Here is a 27,612-nt window from a genome sequence, read left to right on the forward strand (position 1 = left end):
CATCACCTGCTCTCCATGGTATGCCAGTAGCATTCACAAGCAGCGCGGTAAGTAATTGCCGACGTGTTGCGCGACGTGACGCGACGACACGAATCGATCTGTCGCGTTATTTTCACGCGATCAGGGTCGAGGATAATTTATTCCGCGGATGGCGGACGAGTTGCTCGCTTACGTGCGTAACGTCCGACACGCGCGCGAACACAACACGTCGTCGATCGCCGAGGACCACGCGTCCCCGAATCGATTCGGACGTGATTCCATGGCCACACGACGATGTCGCGCCGTAATCGTGACCGAAAGGTTTCCTCTTAAAAATGCGATGAATCGAAGAATCAGCTTTTTTGTTTTTTTTAGCTTCTAAAGCTGTACCAGAATAAAATGGACGGTAAGGAGGACACGATCATCGATTGTAACGTACCATCATCGGTGTACCGATAGCGTGCACGAGATAAGATGCCGAGAGAGAGAGAGAGAGAGAGAGAGAGAGCTTCGAACGTGAACTTCTCAAGTACAATTCAGTCGTGACTCGTGGAACCATACACGCGCGCGGGGTATCGTCATCGTGAATGGGTGCCCCGCAGCGTCGGATACATCATAATCGCCGAGGTCACTCCCGATCGAAGAAGAAACGCGCGTGACATCCGTCGATAAAAATGTCTCGTCGCACGCGAATGGTCACCGTCGTGATTCAGACGGGAGATATTCGGATGGTGGCGGAAAGGTGACCGCGGGAAACCTGTGAGTGCGCAGCTGCGCGCGCGGGAAGAAGAAGCGAAGAAGAGAAGAAGAAGAGAAAGAGAGAGAGAGAGAGAGAGGAAAATAGCGCGGAGACCCGGAATCAAAAGTTCCGTCTCGCGATCGCGCTGACGACTACACGAGCGGTCGCGTAAGTCTCGCGCTGATTCTTGAAAGCCGGATCTCGCATTTTCGAACCACGTTCACCACGCAGAAATATTCGCGATGCAATCGATCTAACCTTTCGGGCGCACTGCCGCAAGACGGGGAGATCTCTTTCCTGCGCCGGGCGGCGGGGGAAATTAATTGGACTAGCTGCGACTATCACTCGCATTATATCGGACGAACACGGGACTGATAAATTTTTAATCACACCTCAGACGCATTAGAAACTCACCTTAATTAGGATAAATTATTATATATCAAGCTCACGTGAACAATAATTCCGCCGAGCGATTCCGCGAGCAGTTATATAAAAACTCAGCGATAATATATCGGTATAATGCGGCAGATAAGGTAGAAAGTCGGTGCGATGAAGAAATTTGAATAAAACACCGGAATAGAAAGTAAACCGTCGCCACCGTCGCGACGGTGAATCGCGGAAAAAAAATAGCATTTGCACTGTGCAACGCTGTGCTGCTGTTGTAAAGCGCGCACTTTCGCACCGTCAACGAAAAAAGCCCGAAGTTTCTTCGATGGGAATCATCCTCAGCGAGGTGGAACGAAATCCGTCGACGGACCTTTCTTCGTTCCTGCCTGCGCGCGATCCGCCCGTTCTCAATGTCGTCTGCGAATTCCGTGACTTCGCGATCTCCCGCGATCGTCCGCACTACAGACGGCTCCTCTCGGCTCTTCCGGGAGCGCCCACGTTCGCCCTTGCGAGGAATGCAATCTCCGATCATGCATCGCAGCCCGCCGAGGATCGTACATGCATGCAGCCTCAGGATTGCGGTTTCCTCGACGGGAACCACCGCGCGTTTCTCCAATGAACGCGAGTCCCCGCAATTCCACAATTCCACCCGGCTTGATTACGGACGTAGTTTCGAAGTCCCGCGAGGCTCCCAACCTTCTTTCCGGCAAAAAGTGACGCAACCAGACACCGTACACGTTTGATACGCGTTTAATACGCGAAAAAAAAAAACTCAGTTCCTGCAACTGAATGGGAACCAGATGAAATCTCGGTGACAAGAAACGATATCTCCGTTATCGCAACTGAAATCATTCGTGTGAACTAGGATTACTAAATATCGCGGTGTCGCGAAAGGAGGACAATTTCTGTAGATGTTAACAAATGAGGACATGAGTAAAAAAATGGAAGGTTTGCAAACTAATATCTTAATCGTGTAAATTCACTTTATTATAATATTTCTTTCATTAAATAATATTGTTTTTTTTTCTATCAAATAACATTGTTCACTCGAATGAAAGCTGCGATATCAATAGTCCCCGATTTAACTCCTGCTGCTAATTCTTTTTTTGCGTGTGGAAACCTCTTACAGGAATCTTTCCATTCTTACGGAGTTTTCATCCGGTCTCTAGGCGACGGAAAAAATTCAGTCGCACCAACGGAATTGTTTCTTTTTTTTCATCGTTTTGCCGAGATGTTGCTGAGTGTTACAGAACGTTAACTTCACGGAAAACTTTAGAAGTGAATACTACGACGCTAAATGAAATACATAATTTCACAAAATCGCGGCCTCTTTCCCGCGGATTCCGCTGATGGAATCTGCGGTGAATTACTACGGACGTGCACTATATGACGCGATCGATCGACACGCAAGGATACGATACGGTCGGCGACTGTAAAAGTTTGGGCGTCGCTGTTCTGGCACACCCGGTACATAATGTATGCGCGAGTTATGGCCGCGGGGGGACTCGCCGCGTAACAGTATCACGTTATGCTCGCTGCGCGTCCACGCACGGTAACGCGGATTCGCTCGCATGTACTCGGGATGGATCTCGTCTGCCTCCCTGCTCTCTTAACGATCTATCGCCGCAGGCGTTTGGACGATGCGCGATAATTAAATTCGTCGTTCACGCGCGCATAATGTCGAAACGTTCTCTCCTCTACGTACGAATGCGTGGCGCGCGTTGTATTCGTGCTTCAGATAAATATTGTCGAGGTTTGCACGGTCCGATGACAGTCATTGTTACGTCGCTCAATCGAGGATTCGATGAATAATTGACACGCGAATAAGATCGAAATGTTTCTGCCGAAATAAAAATACGCGTAATAGGGAGGGACCACGAGTGCCGACGATAAAAAATTTGAAAAGTTGCGATTTTCACCTCATGTTGAACCTTGAATTCAACCCAGTAGGAGGTAAGGTAACAAAATAGGGTCAATTTCAATTCTAATATGATATAACGTCTTTTTTTTACTCTGATGATGTTTTAAATTTACGTTTTCGCTGTCTCAACGTAAAAATATGTTGTTGAAGGTAGTATTAAAATTCGATCTGTAGAATTAGAGATTCAAGATAGAAGTTAAAAAGAGTATCAGTATCGTGAAAGTAAGTTTTTATTAATCTATAAGTCGACTAAATAGACGCAAACTATCCTTCAGAGCATCGGAGTAGCATCAAAATTCCGACTCGGCTAGTTGCAAATAATTAGTCGCAAGAGTACGCAGAGAAAGAAAAGCAATCTTTACGCGTTAATCACGTTCTTTACAAATCCAGGTGTGCAGTAAGTACACACTTGTGTGTGTAAAATTACATATTAATGCGTGCGTTTTGATTTTCTGTGTAATAATTACACGCACACTTTCCCATGTAAAAAATTAATTCGCACGTTTAAACGTGTAATTTAGCACATTGCATCATATAGAATACGATACATAGTATAACGTGTAAAAATGGAGGAATGTGTACTTCCGATGAATGCAAATGCATGAAAAATATATACGTGGCAACTTTTTCGAGACACCCGAGTTTTATGACGGTCGTTTTGCAGTCTAGGATGAATACCGGTAGATCGTCCGAGGGACATTAATGATAGCAATGACATTGACACTTGACGCTCGGACAAGAAAGAAAATAAGCCACCTGCGATCGACCCGCGTGTTCTCGCTCAATTCCGCTGTATCATTCGTGTTCTTTGCACGGTATATAAGGCAAAACCGGTCGATTACCTTTTTATCCGTCGGGGCGGTTTAATTGCGCCCGCGAATTTCCTGAATCGGCGACTTCGGTCATTCATGCGCGGACCGACCGTGGTTTCAGGGAAGTTCTTAACGATCCGCGGAAACTGAAACGGTCCGCCACGTATCCACCGTAAGCGCAATTGTGGCATTTAACCCCGATCTAGCGCAGGTTACGCGCGTCCGCGCCGAGAACCTCCCGAGAGGGATCAGCCGCAGCAGCCGACTCACGCAAAACTGAGAGTGATTCTCTCAGCGTTGCGCAGCCCGACGCTCGCGAGTATGCTTGAAAATAATACCGCCGTTACGATAAAACTCTCTCTTCTCCTCTTTCAATTATACACTACACTGTAACAAATTCAAGTGTGTAATTTTCATACTCTTCCGCGTGTTAATGTGTAATTTTACACGCACAACAAATAACACAAGCGTGTAATTTTATACATTTATATGTACAAAATCGTACAGTCATTTTTTTACGTATATTGCATGCGTGCTATCAGAACGATTTTACAGACTTATGTGTATACATGATTTTACACACATAAATGTTGAAATTATACACTTGGATGTGCAGTGTAGTTCAATTATAATTCGTACACTTCGATCTCGCCGCGTTGGGCTGTGGAAATTCTGCCGCCTTTTTCGAATGAAACGCGTTAGAGAGATCTTGATTATGTCATCGGCTGTGTGAAAAACGCGAAAAGCGAAGGGGTCAAGACCGGCGCGGCGAGAAGAACGCAACGCTACGTAATGGAGTGCGCGCGGACGGGGCCGGTAACGTAAGACACATCACGAAGGATAAAACACGATCCTGTCAGGTGAGCCATGCGCCCTGTGCACGTACCGTGCCACGACCTCGTATATACCCGACGTATAGATTCTCTTCCGTGAAGAAAGCTGCGTTCGGCGCACCGTCCGTCGCCGATACAAGGCGTCCGAGAAGTGCCTAGTCAATTTATCGGATAGTGTGCTCGTATCAAGTTCGAAGGCTCAAGTTTCACGGATGCAACGCGGAAAGTTGAAAGTATCCGAGAGAAAATAAGGGAAAGAGAGACGAAGCTTGCAGAATAAATTCCCCGGCAAATCCGACGCTGAGGAAATTTGATTAGAGGAAGGAAAGGCACCGAAGCACGACGTACCAATTCTCTTTTTAAATCTCTAAAATTATATTTCGATCTGACAACTGAAAAGTAATCACGACATGAGCGCGCCGAGGAATCTTCCGACCGGCAGAGTTGTTCTCGGTTATGAAACCGCGCGACTATTTCGCAGGATTACTCGTTTTCTACAGGTACAGCGACATGGAGCCATCAAGGAAAGGAGCGGGAGAATCGAGAGAAGGAATCTCGCATGATGCTGCTCGCGCGCACGGAGCGGAACGACCCGTCGTCGCATTAATAATTCCGAGCGAACGCAGAAACGAGCGAAAGAAGAGAGAGAGAAGACGAGAGAGGGGAGAGGAGAAACGGATTTACCGTCAGGTGAACCGGGATGTAAACAGGATGCCGCAGGATAACGCAGCCTGACGAGGACACTCGCCGAGGTGGCAAGGTCGTTGCCACTCCAGACATCGGCAAGCTGCTCCTCTGCCGCTGAATCCTCGACAACTCGCGACTACACCTCTGAATTCTCCGAATGCACGTACAGCGTCTAAACGCGGCTATCTGTTCCGTGTCTCTCGCGTTGACGTTCAACATAACTCCAGGATTAGACGAATGAGGGGGAACAGAGAAGATGACACGCTCGGTACATCCGAGAGCTCCGTCCGACCTCGCGCTCGAACGTCTGTTGCGTAGTACAGTCGTACGAATAAATAGATAAGCGAAATGTAAATGAAATAAAGGTGCGATTAAGGGGATGCTATAGCCGTTGACGAACTTTGATAAGCTTCGATGACATAGAGGTGATCCTCGGAATATTATATCACGTAAACATTGACACGATCACGCTACTCTGTTTGTAATCCTTATACATATAGGTTTTACCATATCCAACGGAGAATCCAACCAAGACGTATCCAATTTTTTCTGCAAACTTTTCGCATACCGAATGCACCGATGTTTCAATTCGGAGAATTTCAAATAGCATCCTTGTGTCTTTTCAATTAAATTTAGAAGCCTGAAAAGATACTAGAAGTTTGCAGAAAAATTTTCAAATATCTTGGTTGAACTTCCCGTTAGATGTGGTAAAACAGAGTTGAGCGCACACTCATCGCATTCACATTTACGTGAGGCATACAAGATGTACAAGAAATACAAAAAGAATAGCGTGATTGTATCAATATTTATGTGACATAACAATCTGAGTGTTTCTATGTTATCGTAAGGATCTTATCAAGTTCGACAACGACTATAGTATATCCTTAAATTAGTCGACCTTCGCGCAAATATGCGCAAAAAGGTAATCGTAAAATATTGTTGTGCTATTAAATAACGGTAAGTCCATAAGATGGACGGAGAACTCGTGCGCTGCGATCATAGGAAATAAGTTATCGCGCCGGCTATACGGTATATTCGTCGACGTTCTGCGTTAGAATATGATTCGCGTTAATTCCCGCTGTGCGAATGAACGTCAAATTTTTTTTCGATTTCGATGCTAATTATACATCCTGCCGGCAGCTTAGCGACGGACGTAGCTTAAATGCCACGCTGTCGCAGTTTAAAGCGGAGTTAAACGGTGATCCTTGAACGAGCGTGTTTCCCGATTTCAATAATGATCGCCGCCACCGCCACGGCGATCTCGACACGAACAGATTTAACATAAGTAATGGCTTTTACTTATGCTAATGGCTTTCACCTTGCCACGACGGCCGTTATCATCTTGGGAACCCTCGGCGTGGTGAGTAAGCCGAACACGCGGCGGGTCGCATGTGAGGAAATTATTCTCGCCGATCGGCCGAGATGGAAACGAATTCTGATTGACCCGATTTCGCGGTGATCTCGTTCGCAATATGCACTACCGTAAATATTAGGTCGCCGTATACTAATCGAACCGATCAGCCGCGTTTGCACGCTTCGGGGGGAAACCGAGACTTCGCGAGAACATCTCGTGATAACAACCGGGGCTGTCACGTATCGCATCCGAGGAGACAAGTTTCTTCGCCAAGACGAAGTGTCTCGCGAAAGCTTGCACATATGAAGATTCAAAGGCGAAAGGGAGAGAAAATGTTGAATCTTTCTTTATCAATAATATTTCTTAGCTCGGACGTGGGGAAATTTAGTTTGCACGAATCGAGCGAGTCGCCGTTTTATTTTGAGAAAAATCGTGAGCTTTATCGAATGTTTCTCTTGGTTCCCGATTGCGAGAATACCTTTACTGAAAGTAACCGGTGCGAATCTAACGAAGAGGGAGGAAGAGAACTAAGATTTGTGAAATTGTCCACTTTTCATCTTATGTTAAATTTAACACAAAATTTTTTACTGTGTAGAACACTGTGCTCCGATTAACGTTCTCAGACAGGAACTTTCGGATGACCGTCGCGCAAGAAGCGGTCTTGCGAGACCGCACGTGGATCGCCGCCGCGGAAAAACTGGTCGCACATCCGTCCGGTCGATACACTATGGGTCGATAGTTGAATATACTCCTATTCGCAAGAGATAAAATCGACAATTCTCAATATCGTTAACTATCAGTTCATTTACGAAAATCGGACGTACTTTCGTTTAGAAGTATCTCGGGCCACCAAATTCTCGAAAAAGTTCGGAATTGATTTTTTCTTTGCGTACTTCAGAAGAATTTCACGTGGTTGGAAAGTGGAACAAAGAAATGACGCAAGATCGTCCAATATTTCTGAAAATAAAAATGGAAAGTGAAAGGATCTATACTACTGGTTTCTCAGTGGGCAAATTGCGAGCCAAACTGTTGACCGATAGCGCACGTACCTTTCATTGCCGTGCAATTTTGTCGTGCGACGATGTCGCCGCATCTCTCGCAAATGGTGCGCCCAATTATGCGAACGACGCACCGGCCTCTTGCCCGGCGGCTTTCCAGTCGGTTTTTTTCGTATTTGCGCTCTCGAGAGAGCACCGGCTTAACGACAGCATTTATACTTTCGCGCGAACGATATCGATACTCGCAGAAACGGATCGGAAGCACCTCTTAATTTCACGCGCGGGCGCAGCGTCTCGAATACCTGCCTCTGCTTACTTTCATCGCTGGAAATTGTTACATCGATGATACTTGTATATACCGACGGAAATTGATTGAAAATAACACACGCTTCAGTAATGGCCACGCTCACCAGAACGTTTCTTTTGCAGCTGGAAGTTTTCCGAGCTGAGATTGAATTATCCTTTTAAAGAGATCTTTAAAGGAATAATACCCAATCTTAGCATAGACATTTTCTAACATGTAAAATAAACGTTTCCAATCGGCTGCCAATCGGCGATAAAACGTACGATATTAATTTGTATAACGAAAAAAAAAGATATATTTACACGTCGTAAATCTTTTTATTTTTTTTTCCTCTGACGGTAAAACGAAATGTTAGTTCGTGAAACAGAATGGAGAGAAGGCGAAAACTTGAAGACGAGAGACGATATTTCTGTTATCGCGACCGAAAACATTCGGCTGTATTAAAGTTCGATTGAGATAACTATGACGAAACAAAATATTTGATGGAATAGAATACTCCTATATGAACTATTTTCTCTCTACAACTGAGTTTTTATCTGACCTCAAGATAATAGAAAATCTGTTGCACAAACCGAGCTTTTTTTTCTTTTTTTTAAATAGATAGCGGGATGAATTTTATTAATCTTTTCCCGATATTTGTTAGTAAAATTTTATTTTTATTTAACAAAATACGATTATAAACAATTAGTGTGATAAAATGTTGACAACTTCGCTGAGAAATCAATTTCCAATTTTCTCGAGTCGATGTAACGCGAGACAGCTAAAATGGCGTTTTTCGAATTATCCCCTATGTGTGATTAATTACTCTGTCTCCACCTCTCTACGTTCGGCGAGTAATTTCGATGCGCGACGCGCAGATTCGTCGAAGGCAGCAAGCTTTAATTATACATACAGAATCCAGTTTTCACGAACCTGGCATTGGCTGGGAAAGCGTCGGTTGAGAAAGTGCGCTTGGACAAGTGCGCAAGTTCAATGTCGTCGTTATCGTGAACGAGTCTTACGTTGTAAAATCGACGAACGAGAGAGAGCACGCGAATACCCCCATTAAACGGCGATTATTAATTACCCAAGTCACGCGACTTCCCGCGTGAATCGTCACGCGTCGCAAAATATTTCGAGTCGAGGAAGAAAGTCGGCGACGGGTAAGTCGGGTATTCCCGCGAGAGAAAAAGCGCTATAACGGGCAAACAATCGTTCGCGTTTAATCGCTTTTTTCCTTCATTTTTCCGAGTGAAAGATTTCCCACGATACTCGGCGGTCGATTCTCGCCGTAAGTGCGATTCCTTAAATATTTCCCGGGGAAGAGAATTGGATGCGAACTATAAACGCAGAACAAACAACGCTAAAGACATTGTGTATGAAAATTAATTTCGTACAATTATGCGATTGTCCCAGGACAATTTGCAACCTTATTAATTTTCCAGTCAATGACACGGGAAAAATTCATTTATTAATAAATAATATCATTAATATAATATTTACTATTAATATAATAATAATTTAAAGAGTTATTTTGAATTTTACCTTCTATGATTGATTATTTATGATTCAGAAAGAAAGGGGGAAAAAAGAAAGGCGCACGTGGTATCCGATAGTTTCATATCATTAACACGTGTCGAAAATGATTTAATGGCAGCAGCCGCGCTGCTTAAACCGCGAATATTAGCGATTTGAGAATGTTTTGTCATGACACGCAATCGCGTATGAGCGTAACAGTTTGCAACCAGAGGAAAACGACAATATTCGCGGGGAAAGTAAAATTGTCCATAATTATCGGGCGACTTGGCTAACTCGCATGTTGACTCACGACAAATCGCTGAGCAAAGACTGCTCATCTCGACGTCAAACAATGGCACACCAATTACACGACATCGCGATAAAACATCTTATCTTCAGACTACGAGCGCGAAAAAAAAATCGACTTGGCTTTTATTTCGACGATGATAACCGGCGTGAGACGCAATAGACGTCTCAATGGTGGACCTTTTCGTTGGCTGGAAAATTACGTATCGAACGGAGCACGTGAAACGAATTGGATCATTAGATATCGATATCATTTCAGCTCCACTTATCCGTAATCCACGGTCAAATTTTAATCAACATATTCTTCGACTAATTCAATCAATTCAAAACAGATTTTCTCCCACGTTAAACGTATCGAAAGCGTCAATAGTTGTCGAGTGAACAAGATAAAACTGTGGCCAATGATAACGACTTCCTCTCTCGCTCGTTCGGCTGTACGTTCGTCGCGATGTCGCGGATTTCTGTCTCCTATCCGATCCGTCGCGCTGATTTTCGCAAAGGCACCGGTTCAGGCCGCGACTTCCAGGAAGTTTCTCGGATGCACCGTTAGCCGGCATGTAGCATCATCGATTGCGAGATACGCAAATATAAGTCGTACGGTTTCATACTGAACGACGACGCGACGCCCGGAGTACTCGAGAGTCGTGCCGGTGTGTCGTAAGATTGATAGCACCCGGCAATCGCCGACGTAGCGTCGTCGTAGTCGTAAAGCGCGCGAGGCATTGTTTTGCGCGTCGGCACACACGTAACTTTATTGCGCGCGTGATGGTTTTGCGAAAGACCTCGTATCGCTGTAGAAGAGGATCGGACAGGCAGAAGAAGAAAAAAAAAAGAGGAAGATCCGACGCGACGAGGAGGAGAAATCGTCGAAATAATTAAAAGCAATTTCACGCCCCCGATATAATTCACAACACGGGGAGAATTCGGCGGGGCGATGTGGAAATCACTCTCGCGGGCAACAGGAGGGAAAGGAGGTGCTCTCAGGAGGAGCCTCTGCTTGCCGGGATCGTGGATTGGTAATCGGAAGTTGTGCAAATTCCAAGACACACTCGTAAGGTTCGCTCACGCTCGCATGCACTCCCGGGAGTGTGTGTGCGCGTGTGTGTGTATGGAGCGCGTACGCAACGCATACACGGAGCAAGGACGGATCCGAGCTGGGGGGGAATCGGAAGGAGCGATAATCGTGAAATTTACATGCCGGAGAGTTGCATCAGATGCATAAGATTAGTTCGTGAAAGTACATATGCAGTGTGGGTATCTCTCAACCGCGCGATGCGCGACTTCGTGCGATTCTCAGCGCAGAAAAATCTCGAGTACCGCGTTAGTGTAAACATCGGCGCGTTTGTATAACTTAAAAATATACGATACTGAATCGTCAGAATATGTAATCCATACGATGATGTGTAATAGAGGGGAAAAGGGGGGTAAAATAACGATTTAATTTCTCTAAGTTAATAACAAATAACGAATCAACGCCCAACTCATTAGAGGCTTTTAATCACGATAAATCATCTGTTGTAGTTTGACTTCAATTTGTCAACAAAAAAAAAAACAACTTAGACACACCTATATGTAATTTTATAATATTCCTTCATAAAGAATCTTATTCCTCTTTCTTTTTTAATTATGCAATGATAACGTCTTATATCTTCCGTGTTCAAGAGGCCGCCCCCCCCCCCGAAATTTTACCTCTACCGGCGACCTCGGTGTCGCACTTTTTTATCGTCAGAATTTATCGCCGCACGGGGCGCGAGACTCCGCGGATCAAACGAAAAAAGGAGAGGGGGGCTTCTCCCCGCCGAGCTGCGAGTAACGGGTCGATTCGCCGCGAACTCGGAGCCGTGCGAAATCGTTCTTGCGAAAGCCATAAAACCGCCTTCTCCCTGTCCCTCGGCGCGGATATGTTCCGCGGGACAATCGCGGAAGCGTACATCGCGATTCTAATTAAAGGCTATTGGTTCCCGATACGGTCCCGTGGCTTTACAATCGTAGAAAAAGGGGGGCGCGCGCCCGTGGCAGCAGATGTACGGTTATACCGCGATACTTATGTACACACACACACGTGTGTGCCGGTCGTCTCCTCCTCCCGCCCGCCTTCCGTGTGCACGAGCCCCGAGAAGAGATCACGAAACCGCGAAAGCTGATTAACGCTTACGACGCTAATTAAATGCTTACGGTTGATTCGGTCCTGTAACTTCGCGATTGTCGAACCCGAAGCGCTCCGCCGGTCCAGAGACTCGCACCTCTGCTTTATGCTTCATCCTTCTTTCTCTCATTCTCGCAAAGTGGTTCAGATCACGTAAATCCTATTTCAGATGTATCCCATGACGTACCAGAACCGCTCTCCGGGCAAAAAGATTCGCAAGAGCGCATCTGCAATTGCGGCTGTGGTATGGAAAGAGGACAATCTCCGCGTCCCCGCTATATTTCACACAGAAACCCCAGGAAAGTAATCGCGGCTGGTTTGAAAAAATACACAATATTACAGAAAAATGCATATAATACGCGTTTGATCGTTAACGAATCCAGAGATCGAGACGGCGATAGATGCAACCGTACTAAACGGTATCCCGTGGGAGACCGGTTCGCTAATCGCAATCGCACGATAAAGTCGCATAACGTCGGCGTCGCACGGATCGGCAACGGAAGTCGCAGAGAGGTGCAATTAAAATTGATTGCAACCGTTTTCCTAACGGCACGGCCACGAAGAAAACTCCGCGGTCCCATCATTTATCTCTCTCTCTCTCTCTCTTTCTTTCGTTGAAAGGAGAAGACCGCCGGCACCTGTTCGCTGATCGTCGTTTCAAGTCGTAACTCAAAGAAGAAACAACACCGAAACACGAGCGCGTCCGTGATAAGCGCGTCGTATCAGTCGACACGCGCTGTTTAAATTGACTCGCGTGACGCAAGCGCAGCCGCCAGTCGCTATTGTTGCCACGAAGAATGCTCGCGAGAAATCTTTTTTACAAGTCTAACACAAAGCAAATATACTCTTCACTCGCGGTATCACTGATATCTCGGCTATCGTTCTCTTACGCAAACAACTCGAGACGCGTACGTATTTAATGACGAAAGCGTGGAAGTCGTTGATCGAACGTCGCAAATACCGATGCTTATCTCGCTTTTTCCGTTGAAACTAGCCATAACCGATTCATCGAGGCGCGAGATAACTTTTAGTAAAGTGGGACACGTTAATTGTCTTACCTTAATCATTTTGTCTTCGTGTAAATTCCTCCCCATAAATTCGAAAAGTGCAGTATAAATTGTAATTGTTTATCGATTATAATTAAATAAATAAATAATTATCATCGATTATAATTAAATAATTAAATAATTATTATTAAACTTAAATATTAAATTCATAATATTGAGGATATCAGAATTCATTTTTAGAAAATATTTTCGGGGCAGAGAAATCTAAATTTAATACTAAGTTTCTTCAATGGGAAAAAAGTGTCGTATGACTCTAGTAAATATTTTGTTAAATTTATATATTTATATTCAGTAATTCGTTTACAAATTAAGGTATCACTAAGTTCCAGTAACTATTTACTGCAAGCAATTAAAATATACATCAACTGATAAAAGTATTACTTGATTTAAAAAACGGATAATTACATTTCCTTTATTCTAGCACTTTACTTCCCGATATGTAATTCATTATAATTATTGTCTCGTCAAAACTTGTGTCAATATCTTCGTTATTTAATTAATCTACACATCGTGTTACCACCGTAAGTTTACACTCTTAACTGCAGATGTGCCGTGTGTATCTTTTATTAAAGTACACCAGTCTAGAGAATCATTACATTTCATTACCGCAAACGTTAATTTTGACGCACACAGCCTACCGTAATTTTCCACTCTATAGTCGCTGGCCGCAACCCTTTCAGGATTGAGTGCTCTAATAAAGCCGCGAATAAGCGCGCGCTCGGCGTATCAACATCGTGACGAACGTTAACCGAGACGTAGTAGTAAGCGTGAAACGAGTACTGTAACGATCTTGTAATTGTTATTCTTAACGAGTCGAGCTGGTGGGCAGCCGTCGGATACCTTCGAGGAGTTAACGGATTGCCCGGCAACGACCGTAAAAGACCATTTTTCCACGTAACACGGGCGTGTCATACCAAATCGGTATTCATACGGGCGACGTGTAGAGAAATGTGAGACATAAGACGCATCATTTGTGCCGTCCATTTTATCGACGTAATATTCGACGGAGACAATATTTCGAAAAGCACGAGAGAAAAAAGTTGATAGAGCTCGCGAAACGATGAATGAATATAATTTATATGCGTGTGCTCAAGGCATAACGTTGACCACGAAATATACGTATGCCAGTGTAAAAAACGAAAAGATATGCGCCAAGATAATAAGAAATAATTCCACGCTACGTGGCTCGTTTTTTGCGGAAATCCGAGCAACCAAGATTTGAATATTTCGCATCAAGTTGTCCGATCAAGTCATAGTTGGCAATAATCACGGTACTTTTGAGGACACGCTTTCGTGAGTACGAGACTTTCAATAAAAAGCAATCGATCGATGTGAGGAGATCGCTCGTCGGTCCATAAACCAGGTTTCATCGAGAATATCGTGAGCATTCCTCGCCATTCGATCAAGAATTTGGATAACACAGCGGATATTTAAAATGCGTAGATACGTCGTGGAATTCGTCGAGATCACGCAAAAACAAAAGTCGCGCGTTTAAAGGTCGCCGCGTCGTCAGGCTCGAACGGGCTCGAACGCGAACGACATGAACGGAGCGCGCCATACCGGCGTGTAAACAAACAGCATGCGACGAAACCGAGCGAATTCTCGGGATGTTAATTTCAACACCCGGCACGAAAATATTCCGCTAGATAAACGGTCTTTAATATTCATATACTTCGCTGTAAACCGGTATTGACACGATACAAAAAGAGAAAGAAAGGAGAGAGCGTTCTTATACGGTCCGGATGTATACAAAAATTTCTTTGGATTTAATATTTCTTCAATTGAAACAAATTGTCTTTTGAAATACAGCAAATAAACTAATATTGGATTCAACCAACGGGATTATTTGATTTCTCGAACAATAAATATCTTTACGTCAAATAACATATTTCTATTGTATTTTCATCCTTACAATGATTGTCACAAGCAATGAATTATTTGAAAGAAGTAACACCATGTTAGAAAAATATTAAAGAACTTCTTCTTGTATGTCTTCAGTGAAACAGTATTTAATATATAACGAAATACATTTTCTTACTGATTTTATATCGTTTATTCTAATGAAATGACATTTTCATTCGAACAAAATGATATTTGATATTAAATTATGTATTTTTTATATTAAACAAATACAAGTCAAACAAACGAGTATATAAAATCCAAAGAAATCTTTCTCTGTACTTCTGAGACTTTTAAGAGGAATGATAAAACTGTAACGAGAAATCTTTATAGGTTCGCCGCATTCCATGAACGTTACCGTCCGCCAAGTGTCTCTTTTAATTGCCGAGGTGAGCGGAATTAAGTTGCAATGCGATATGCCACCCTTATCGACGGATTTTACGACGGAAACAAATCGACTTGCGCAAACTTAACAAGGCCCGCCGAGTCGTGCGTTCTTATCGAATCAAACATTCGAAGAACGACAATATAAAAAGATATACGTTGATATATAAAAAATATATATATATAAAATTAACGGTGCAAAATTATAGTAAAAAAAAAAAAAATAATCGCTTTTTCTCTCTCGTGCGTGAGTGGAGCAGACGTCTCGAAACGGGACGAAAGAAACTTCCACAAGGAACGCGAGGCACGTACCCGTAATTTTCGAGCGCATCAAGTAGTTAAGGCGCTATTATTTACGATGAGAAGTCAATGACGGCGACGGGACTCGACGGAGGTAACGTCACCGAGAGCTCGATAATATATCGCTCAAATATAGCCGGCACAAGTTTTATTGTTCGCGCTATCTTGGTGACTCGGCGAACAGCTCGCGTTCGAAACAAGGCGATAAGCTTCACCGAGGTAAGTATCGCGCGCGATGATAGCGACGCAACGCTGTTGCATCCCGCGCCTCGTCAACACGTACCTACGTTTCTCGAGGCACACTCGGCGGGCGTTTATGTCAAACGCATTATTCGCCGTCGCCTCTCCGAGTGTCACTTTCTCGGCGAGTGTACATCCGGACACGAGACGACCGACGCACTTTCCTCCTCCGGTCCGTCGTCGACGACCGGCCAAAACGCGTGATCTCGCGGACTTACCTTGCACGATTAAGAACACGCCACTGTCATGTCACCCGGCTGTCCGCAGGCGAAATTCCAGCGAACGACGCGGTCAGTCACCACCATGAATCTCACAGTCTCTCTCTCTCGTCACTATTGTCACTGTTCCGTGTGACGAGCCGAATCGCGAGGCTGCTATGGCGGACGCTTTTTCAAACGGTCGCGTACATTTCCGGCGGCCGGAAAAGAAATGTGCCGTGACGGAAGCCGGAACGTGGTACTTCGTTCTCTTCCGATCACGACGACGGTGAGATTACTCTCGCGCGCGCGACGAATCGAAGGTGCACACGATCGGCTCGCGGTAGACACTCGCGTCCGACGGCGGAGAGAGATGCACGTGCTCGCGGTGAATACACGACGACCCGACCGCTTGGTGAACTGTCGCTCTGCGACTGACCGACAGGTAACGGCTTTCGCGCCGGAACGCTCGGGAATTTTCGCCCGCTCGCTGCTCGCGCGCGACCAGCAGCCAACTTCCCGTCGCGTCTTCGGCCGGTCTCGTCGCCGCTCGGCCACCCTCGGCCCCGTTCGGGCGCGCTCGCGCGTGGCGACGGGGACGACGATCCCGCACGCGGAGCGCCGATGACAGATCAGCTGCTCGACTCGATCACGGTTTGTTTGCCGGATTTTATAAATATGAGGTAATACATACGTTCGGAGTTATCGAATGTTATAAATTATATGCTGCGATTCTTCTTGAGAAATATTGCCGGATGAACCGGCCGGAGTATTTTCCGCGCGAGGGAAAGTATCGATGACGATAGTCAGCTGATCGATCTGTTTTTCAGAAATTTGCACATGGAACAGTAATACGGTGGGAAATAATAATGACGTAAATGAATTGCATGTTGGATGTCAATTGCGTAACTCAAGAAGCATCCTCGTTTTCAATATCGAGATATTAATGCTTCAGCTCGAAAGAGAAGCAATGACATTGTAGAGCTTGAGACTGGCGTGTATTTCTTAAACGAATATCTGTTAAGATTCCTTAAAGAGTAATGCTGCTAGGTTGTTATTCCATAAAGGGTAATATTGTCTCGCGAAATATGTAATCTACGAATCTCTTAATGCCGTCATTTAATATCAACGGTCAATTAATAAACCGTATCTCGTTTAGTCATTTCAATTGATAAAAAGATCTCTTTGTTGCGTTATCAAGATGACGTTATTCGAAATAAGGATATATATAAAGTTAAAGGTGTTAAAGGCTGTTTCTAAAATTAAGCGAAATAGGAAATTTTCGTTTTTCATCAAGTTTTCGGTATCGAAAATAACATCGTATGAAATTAGTTTTTTTTCTACATAGAATCATTAAGGTCACTTCAATGACATCTCGGTTTTCTTACTAATTATTTTCTAAGAAGCTCGAGCGCTAGGTGTATATCGATGGTGTTAAATACTTAATCACTTCCCCAGTAATCTCGTCGGTATATTCGTAATCGCTCTACTTTTTTCCCACATTTTCTTCTCTGCCGCGTGACCGCTGAGAATGTTACGCAACAGCGCTGGATTTTCCTCAGTTGTTACATAAAAGATGGATTTATCCCTCGCACGAGCGACGCATGCCGCCCTTACTGACGTGAAAGCGGCGAAATGACTATTGCGTTTAGCCGATGCAAAATCACACTAACCTGATTTGCGCGGATTAGACGAGAGCGCGCGCGGCTAAATCACGAATTCTGCAGATTACTGTGATCGATTTCGCCACTCGTCGGACGTTATACGGCCGAGAGCGAGGAAATCCGCGTAATACCGAGAATTGCCGGTCCGAGAAAGCTGAAATTGCGTGTAATGGTACACCGGTCGCCTGTAAGAAATCGTCCGAGATGGAGCCGGGAGGATAAAGCTAAGTACCCACGACACAGAGCCGCCTCTGTCAAATTTTAAATGCTCCCCGGATCGCCGCGCCTCGTAAATCCCCTCGGGGGAACACCTCGCGACCGGTGACGGCCGGATCTGTCTCGACGGGTAAGAAATTTGCCGCAACTTTCGACTGCAACGTGCAGCTCGACTCCACTTTTTTTCCTTCGTTTTTCGGAGATCCGATAATGAGAAATTTATTCTCGGAAAACGAATCGCGTCGTGGTCGAAGAGAGTGGCTTCGTGGAATTCTCTTCACGACGTCTGTCGAAAAATCAGCTGCGGTGTGAGTGACAAATTTCAAACGTCGGAGAATGCGTCACAACGCATTTATATTTATATCGCAATACGTTGTAAAATTAAACGCATGCTCCGAGGAGCATCATCCTGCTTACTTTGAAATACTCTGTACACAATCGAAAACCGATAAAACCGGCGATCGTATTTTCATTCCGAGAGATCCGCGAAAAATCTGTGCCACATGCGTGAAAGCAATTTCTCGGCGAGGAAGGAGAATTGCAGTTGGATGCAGATTTCCAATAAGAGTGCAATGACATTCATCATCATTTAGAAACGGCGGGTGCTGGGTGATTCGTTGCCAGAGCGGAAGGCACAGAGAGAAAGAGAGAGGGAGAGAAAGAGAAAGAGAGAGGGGGAGACGCGAGAGAAAAGAGACGAGGGGAAGGGGGTCGATTTCAAGGTCAGACTCCAGGATACTCAGTCGTGGTATCAACATAAATCAAGATTAATACACCACTTCAACGGAAGAGGAGCCGTGCCTCTTCATTGGTCACGGCATCTCCGCGCTCCTCTCTCAAAGGCGCGCGTCGATCGATGAAATTTATAGATCATTCCATAAATCCTCGGTTCTAGTTAGCGCAGCTTCTCGCACGCGAGAGTTCTCGTCGCTTGCAAATTTTGCGAATGTAACTCGGGAGCGAAAAAGTCAAACGGGACCGCCAAAGCGAGACCGACTCCGACGACTTTCGTTTATTTTCGACCGCGAAGGAGCCTCGGCATCAAAGCCGCTGCTTCTAACGAGACGATTATTCATAATGTCCAAGCTAAGATGTCCCAGGTAGGCATATTTCGGTATATTGTCTACATCGTGACTAGCATATGTTAAGATGAGTCTTCATACAACAAGCATTTTTATCAATACATAAAAGAAGATGCAATGGCATTGCAAAGCATACATTAAATGTTTGCATATTGTGTTCAACGTTTCTATCCACCAGGGGGGTAGATAGAAGTCATTTCTATTTTAACGATAGCGATCTATCGGTCAGCATAATCGTTGAAGAGAAGAAAAACACGCCAAACTTCCCACAAATAGCATTAACGATGACACACAATCGTCCATTTACAGCGAATATCATTTAACGCTCATCGTCGGGCATTATATCGGACTTTGTACAACTCGTGTTTGGTGTTTCGACCAACGAAAAGTTCTTAGCTTCGGAGCAACCGTCATGTTTGTTTCTCTCAGATCTAGATACTTGTGTGTGTGTGTGTGCATCCTTAAGTGTACACAATGCACACCTCTCATAACACTTCGAACAGGTGACGATCTAACGGTTCAGCGACACGGAATTTCTCCGATACTTTATACACATAGCCCCGCACAGATTTCCCTTCGTCGGCGAAGTTATAGGCACACTTTTCCGCGGTTCGTACGACCTCGGCTACGTACAGAGATTAACGCGCGTACAAGATGTTCCAGTCGTGATTCCTGCTCTCAAGCGCGAGCTTTATGTCCGTTACGGACGTCTCGGAACTTTCCTTTGTGAAAATGTCGGGCCGATAGCTTGATTTCCAAGCGATCCAGCACGCGAAAGAAGTCGCACATAAATATTTCTCGCGTGCCAAATATCTCTTAATGAGCATAAACTTTGTACCCTTCATTTGACTTGATCTGATTTTCGTTTATGAAGGAATCTTAATGTCGAAAATCGCGTAATATGTCGCAAACGCGACCGGCCGTTTTCGCCGGATTTTCGCTGAGGAAAGCTCGGCGACGGAGTTGGGAATCTGACGAAAAATACGATCTCGATTTCGACTCACCGCAATATTTGAAGTAATTGGCGCAACTTAATACCCATTTTGTGTCACGGTCACCGGTGTAACGTTTACGCGAAGGACTTTAGCTCAATGCCCGAAGTCGGTTGGAAACGTACTAGGGGTGTGTGTTTGAGGGTCACGCATGGAACGATACAACCGCTGGCAACGGTCACGTGCCAAAATACCTCGCCGACCACCATCTGCCTGGCCGGTGGTGTGTAGATATAATGAACGTAGATACATTGCCGTAGGGTTCCTTCAACGCGCGGTTCGTATTGATCTTGTGATACACCGGTGTGTGTGTGTGTGTGTGTGTGTATGTGTAAATTGCAGCGCTATTTCGAGCGCTATACGACGAATAGTTGATTGGTTAGACTAGTCACACTAGTGTGCACTAAGTCAACTAACGTCGTCGCGACAATAGATGGCAGACTTGGGCAAATTTTATATGCATATAACAAATAAAGTAAATAATAAATAGAAACTTATTTAAATATCGATTAAATAAAAATTTATTCGGACAATGCCCAACTCTGGGCATGGTTTAATTTTAATCAAATAACGTTGATTAGATTTAAACAATTAGCGAATTTTCACGTCATATTACTTTTATATCGCCTCTCTTTATATATATAAAACGGAATACAATTAAAATTAAATTTATTCTGTCTTAGGAAAATTAAATCGAACGAAACGAAATTAAAATTCAAGCGAAATAACACCGACGGAGTAAAATTAAATTTAAATTAAGTAAACTTCGGGATTGTGTGTGTGTGTGTGTGTGTGTGTGTGGGCGGTCGCGTTTAGGGAGCGCGTAGTTTGCGATAAAAAATAGAGGTTTCTATCCCGGGACGGCGGTATTTCACCTCGGGCCTCGAAAGCTCCGAGAACAGGTCCATTTTCCAACATCGCGGGATTTATCAAGTCGCTCGACCGGGTTAGGTAATATCGCCTTTCGGGTCTGGTTATGGAAATGAATGCTCGTTGAATCCTACGCGACGCGGATGAACATACAGTATCTTCCACAAGTTACCGATGAGCATCCGCGCAATTTATCGAAATTAAATGCGCGTGTAACCACATATACGCTGGAATTTCCCGCGTTTCTCGAAATAAATCTCACATTTATTTCGAGAGAATCTCGACGCGAATGACAAAACCGTCTCGGCTATATTCTACGCGACGAGCGTGTGACGTTCGACCTTATACGCACGGTGTACAAGCACGTTGTGGACGCTACTGTATTACGTAATCGTACATTCTCGATAGAGAGGAGATTCTTCGATTCCCGAAGAGATTCCGTAATCCATAGATATTATCCCGGCCATCGTGTTCGTAATTTCTACGCGCCGTCCACGTGAGCAGATGCAATTCCGTCACGTTGAACTGCACGTGTGTACGGCCGCGAATACGGATTGAACGATGATACTTCCCCCGATTCGTCATATTCAGCTGATACGTGAAATTGCACTCAGCCAGCCTGATCAACGTGTTTCAATCGTTAATCGTTAATTTAATCGTAACATGCGAAACGTATCGACGCGTATCGTGTGCGAAAAAATTGATGGAATTACAGCCCTCTTCCCTCCTCTCTCATTTCTTCTAACACTCCTCCTAATGCATCTCCTGATGCTGCTATTATTTTTTCGACGTAAATCCATCTTCAAAAATTTGTCATTGTATAGTTTGTAACTGAAGTTATTCTCGAAAGAAGAGAAAAAAAATTGTGTAAGAAATTTTTCCCTTTGTTCACCCTTCCCGATTTCATGGGATAACAGCGCGATTAAGACGTCGATTCTCCCGTCTCCTTTATTTTTGCTTTGAATTAAATAATTATCATCCTGACAAATTTATACTTCGGTAGATGTTTGCCGCGATCGCCTCAGGTGTCGCTGCAAGCAGTGGCATGTTCACCGACATGCGCCTGCTGCGGATGCAACCAGCCCAACGACACGTAAGAGAGGTTGCAGTGGCAACGGGTGCATCGCGCAACGCATACGCGGAGATTAGAGATTGGTCTTGATAAAAGAGTCACCTTTTAATGAATATTCGATATTAAGAAAAATAAATCGATGTATATCGTATTACGTAGGCGGAAAAAAAATAGCTTCAGTAGCTGAATTAGTTATGACATATGGAACACCTGAAACTTTAATAGTGTAAGCAGTTTTAATTGCTGCAGTAATTCGCTAATGAAAAGAATTTGCTGCTGCATCAATTAAAATTTTTCACTCTGCTGAAGTTTTCGACGTCTATGTGTTACTATTGTGTTTATATTGTATCCTTCGTACAATTTGCTGTTTTAGCAAAACTTCTTTTCTCCGTGAAGGCGATGTTGAAATTTGTTAAAATTGAAACCTCTCAGGTGCAAACTCGGAGACTCGTCCTTGTATCTTTCTTTCTTTCTCTCTATCGTGTCTGCTGTTGATGTTCGAGAGATGTCTCGAAAATCACGCGATCCATTGGAAAATAAAAATTCACAGCATCTCGAAGATCAAGAGGAGAACTTTGGCTGGACAACTTGGCCACCACTGCATCGTCCGATCGTAGGATGCGCGCACACCGCACGCTTAACCGGCACTCCGAAACAGGTCCTGCTTGTTTCCGAGTCATGGGGCAACGGTGAACCACGCTGTCCGAACTAATTACCGGTCGCGGCGATAATCAGGCCAGGAATCCTCACGCGACGAGAATGTCACATTTTCACTCGCACGACGACGACAGTTTGCGCGATTTGCGTTTCACGCTCGCAAGCGGAGAAGCCGGTGTCTCGAGAATGTCGCAAGGCGGAGAAGTTAGAAAGCAAACATCCGCGGGCGACATCCGATCACAACATCGACGGGGCCTCCCGGAGAATCGTCTATTTTTCAGACCTCAATGCGTTGAAAACACACGGAGAGAACAAATTTGCTAGAACAAATTATTTGTTAATATGGTGACAACAAAGCAAATTTGTTTGGACAGCAGAGAGATTTGTTTTTAAAGTATTAATTGCTGTTTGTTGAGCAGCGATTCGAATATTCTGAAATTACGAACATTCATACATTTCACGATATTCATAGAATATTTGTATATGTACGCTATCTGTGGGAAAAGTGGAAACGCAAGATTTCAATCCGGCAATTTTCAGCTGTCGACGATAACGACGACGACGACTCTGTCGAACTGTCGACCGATTTTTCGACCTTTGTAATTTTTTTTTCCGCCGGTATCACTGTCAGTGTCGCGCGAAAACGGCACAGCGAGACTGGTCGGACTGCTTCGGGACCGTATGCAAAACGGCCTTATTATATCGCGCAGCGTTGCGTTATAATTTATGCCCGTTTCAACATTCGCCGCGCACGGGGAGAGCGAAAAAGATTTACGTTATTACGTTATTGACTTTCATCGTGTTAATCGCGGAACACGGCGTAATATGTAGGGAGAGGGGGAATAACGCGAGTATATCGGGATCGCGCGCAATTAATATCGCGATATCACTTAAGATGTGTTTTTTTGTTGTTGTGCGTTTTATGAACGTTCAGAACGCCGCATTTACCATCTCTATAGGCTGGCTTTCTAGAGAAACCGATCGAACTGACACTTTTCCGGGAGTAGGTTTCTTTCCTTCCAATGCGATATTTTTATTACTCGTGCCACTTTTCTTAGCGGCATACCGCTGGATCGCGCAGCAGCGCATCCTGCATTGAAACGGAGCATTTATAATCGTTCGATGAACTTCGGGGACGTTAAACGACCGAACTTCCTCGCGTGTCTCGGGGTGTGAGCCGCGGTAATTCATGTCGCGGACTTCAAATAGGAATCGCCGCGCGCGCACGCGTGCTCAAAACACCGCAGGTTGTACGCCATTTACGGGCGCACACTTTCTACGAATTCTCCACCGTTTTCTCGGGGATCCTATCTTTATGGGACCACACATGGGGACATCTGGTGCGGTATAATGAGGACATTCTTGAAAGGACTCGAAATGCAATCTCCGCACGCCCGACAAATTGTCTGAGAACAGTGTCGTTCTCAGACGACCGGGCCAGCCGCACGGTGCGGCACATAAATAGCCGCAATTTATCATAATTATAAGTAATCAACGGTTCCGCTTATATAATTATTCTTCCAGACGCGTAAATGACCACGATTCTCAAGGAGACATCCGCCGTCAATTGGACGGCTTTTAAGAAAACACAATTCCGCGTCTTTACATTGAACGTCGTAAATGGAAGCTTCTAAGGATCTCCCTACTTTTGAAGAGAATATCCGATAACTTTTTGAAACGTAATAATGCGATTAAATTGACTGAAATGAAGATATAATTTTAATAACGTGTAAGAATAATTTCGAGGGAATGTATGAATTTTCATCTGAATCACACACAAAAGTCTATTTAAGAAATTTCGAAGAGTGATAAATTAATAATAGAATATTCGTAAATAATAATATATTATCGAGGAACTTGCTAAAATTCGTTGGAATATTCATATTTTCTTTTTATTAATTATATACTTATTAATAAATCTTCTATTAATGAATAACAGAACAGTACAATTCCGTGTTTAATTAAAGTATTTGCCATCGTTATTCGGCACTTTTGCTTACCACCTTTCAAATTTTCTAATTCCGCGCTTGGGAAATTTATCCCTTGAGCGAATGAAACCATCGACGATCCGGCCGACTCTTGCGAGTCCGTTAATATATATATATATATATATATATATATATAAAAGAAAAACATCTTAATATATATATATATATATATATATATATATATTAAGATGTTTTTCTTTTAATTATCACTTGTATTGGTTCATATAACTGATATTAACATATATTTGCATCTATATGAAATAAGCGAGGTAACACCTGGCTGGTGATTCTCCCGATGCCAATACGTATACAGATCACGCGGATAGGTCGGATTAGAACGTTCGATCGCGCACAGGTGAATTAATATCACTTCCCGTCGAGCAGCGGAAACGCATCGCGTTCGCGAATAGAATAAGTAAGCGATTGGAAACCCCATGCTTAGCTTGTGAGACGCCGGCTCGGCTCGCAAGTTTGTGCCAAGCTCGTTTCTCTTCGCGAGGCGTGGCAGTCGTTGCGCATCTCACGCCAAAATGCTGCGTGCAGGCGATGCGAAACGCCCGACTCGCGTGGAATTCAAATTTCCCGACGGCGACGGGACGGCAATGTCAATTCCCGCGACGCATCGCGACTTTTCATCCGGCGCGGACCGAAAGCGGCTTCTCCGTTCGCACGAAGCACGTCCGACCACGAGCGACAGGTGACGTTGAGAAGATAATCCATCATTTCAAGTGTCTGGCCAATATATCAGGCCGGGAAAATCTCTTACCAGCCGCGATAACGTGTCTCTGGTTTCGGATCGACACGTTGTATGCAATTACGCCGCGCTTGAAGATTGTGCTTCGATCGCGCGGGCGAAGTGAGAGATAAGCTAAAAGGCGAGCTTGTGTCCGCACTAATGATTCCGGAGATTAATTTTAATCTGATTTTTTGGGGAGTGAAAGTGCGCGCTCACGAAGTCCGGGACACTTCTGTGCCACATTCGCGCGCGCGTATACCGCCTAGAAGGATGTAAAGAGTCGTGTAAAAACGGGTTAATCAAGCCCTTGTTTCCTCAAAACGTTGTCTCACGCTTTAATTCGGCGGTGAGCCGTTGATTACTGCATTTCCGCGGACTCGAGATTACATGGAGTACTGAGAAAATCATAATGAGCAATTTTGCCTATAAAATACGTATTACTTACGCAGAGAGAAAGATCTCTTTGGATTTGATAGAATTTTTTCAATTGAAATAAATTTGTCTTTGGGAATGGAGCAACAAAGGTAGGTTTGATTCAACAAATAGGACTGTTCGGTTAGAGACAATTATCCTCGCTGATTGCGGGAACGCGCACAGGTGCGAAATAAGATCAACACCGATGATAATCGGATATCCATTAGAGCGCTAAGCAGTATAAACACACACTTCTTTCTCCCTCTTGTATAATAATTCGTATAAGTCACATATAATTTTCTTTGTAAACAACTTTACATTTGCAAAAAATTCATGCGAAAGAGTCGTTTCTAAGAGTAAAATTTAAATAAAATTTAAATAAAGGTGCGCCGGATGCAAAATAATCACATGTCCCAGAGACAATTCCAATTTCGTAATCGCGGTGAAAAAAGCCTTAAAAAAAAAGCCATTATTGCCGTTTATGTTACAAGCAACGAGTACGTCTCATGCGAAATCGATTGAGCGAAGATCGGTGCGATCTTGCGACAATCTTGCGAGCCATTAATGCTAATAGATAGCTCAAAGCCGTCGTCATTATCGCCGAGCGACATTCCACGTAACGCCGCGTCCGATCGACGACATAATTTCCATTCCGGCACGACCATCGGCCGATCATAGAAAGCGCTTAGGTAAGCTTAACGCCGTGTTTATCGGCACAGACACAAAAAAAGACAGCCGGCGGATTTTTGCCGACCAGGTCTCATGAAAATCGAGAGAGAAGCGCAACCAGTTTCTGTTATCTCTCGCGCCTCATCGTTTCCCCCCCTCCCCCCCCGTATTTCCCCTGCCTCCTTCCGCCTCCCCCCCCCCCCNNNNTCGATTTAACTCCGGTTACGACCGTACGCATCAAACGATATCGGCTGTCGTCGCGTTCCGATACGCCGACTTTATTATCCGCGCTCCGACGTTCTAATCCGATTTGCGAAATACAACTCGTCGAAAATCCGCGAAGCGCAGCACGGCTATGTAATAGCAAATTGCGAAATACGGCAAAGGTACCGGTGAAAAAAGAAATCTGTCTGAGAACTTTATTATATTATTAAAGGTTGAGTTGCGAAATAAGTGTCTCATTGCGAGCGATTCGCGAAAGGCCAAGTCGCATTCATTCCGGAGATTAATTTCCAATCGTTCTCTCTCTCTCTCTCTCTCTCTGTGGAGAAATGTATTTCACGGTTAATTGACTCGCCGGCGGATTTCAACCGGCGCGAGCACACGCGTGCGTTTTCAGGAATCGTTCGCCGCGAACGTTCGCAATGCAAAACGAACGCGGCAGTTCCAATTCTAACGGCAACTCCCAACGCACTAACGCTCTAAGCTCTAAGAACTAACTGCCGTGTCTTACCCGGAGCGAGCCGCGGCAGATGTCCGCGGCCGGTGCATCGCGCGCGATGAGAAAAAAGTCTCAGCGTTCGGTGCGAGTGCAACGACCCGCGGAATCGAAGATGCAACCGATTACGCGTTGGCGGAAGAACAATTTGCCGTCTCAATGAACGGCCCGCACGCTTGTACCGCTTGACGCTCATTAGGGGATCGACTATCGCGTTAATTGCGCGGCATATATCGTGAGTAATTGCCGCATTTATTGTGGCGCACCATCGCTCGGCGTAAGAGGACGAGAGCGGCGAGAAATTAAAGTCGCAATCGCGCGCCTCGAAAAATGGGAGCGTAAGCGAACGTTCGCGCGTGGTTTCGTATAACATTAACATTGCTAATATCCCGTAAGAACACACGGCGGAGAGATAAAATTAGCGATTACCTGCTGCGACGGTAGGATGAATTAAGAATGCGGAATGGAAATCGCGGCTCGTCGG

The 27,612-nt window shown here is 44.6% G+C and overlaps 1 protein-coding gene across 6 annotated transcripts in view; it reads right to left on the minus strand.

Annotated features, from left to right (window-relative positions):
• LOC106749118 (cordon-bleu protein-like 1) overlaps positions 1 to 27,612 on the minus strand; it is an 87,325-nt gene that overhangs the window by 53,068 nt on the left and 6,645 nt on the right. Inside the window, exon 1 of one of the 6 annotated variants that reach the window (XM_014628239.1) lies at positions 16,072 to 16,503. The exons of the other annotated variants lie outside the window; for them this stretch is intronic. The gene's annotated coding sequence lies outside the window, so the exon portion shown is untranslated. Of the gene's footprint in view, positions 1 to 16,071; positions 16,504 to 27,612 lie in introns of those variants that run through there. 6 annotated transcript variants of the gene reach the window in all.

The sequence above is a fragment of the Dinoponera quadriceps genome, unplaced genomic scaffold, assembly GCF_001313825.1.
Source record: "Dinoponera quadriceps isolate SergipeBrazil2010 unplaced genomic scaffold, ASM131382v1 scaffold3024, whole genome shotgun sequence".
Taxonomy (NCBI): Eukaryota; Metazoa; Arthropoda; class Insecta; order Hymenoptera; family Formicidae; genus Dinoponera; species Dinoponera quadriceps.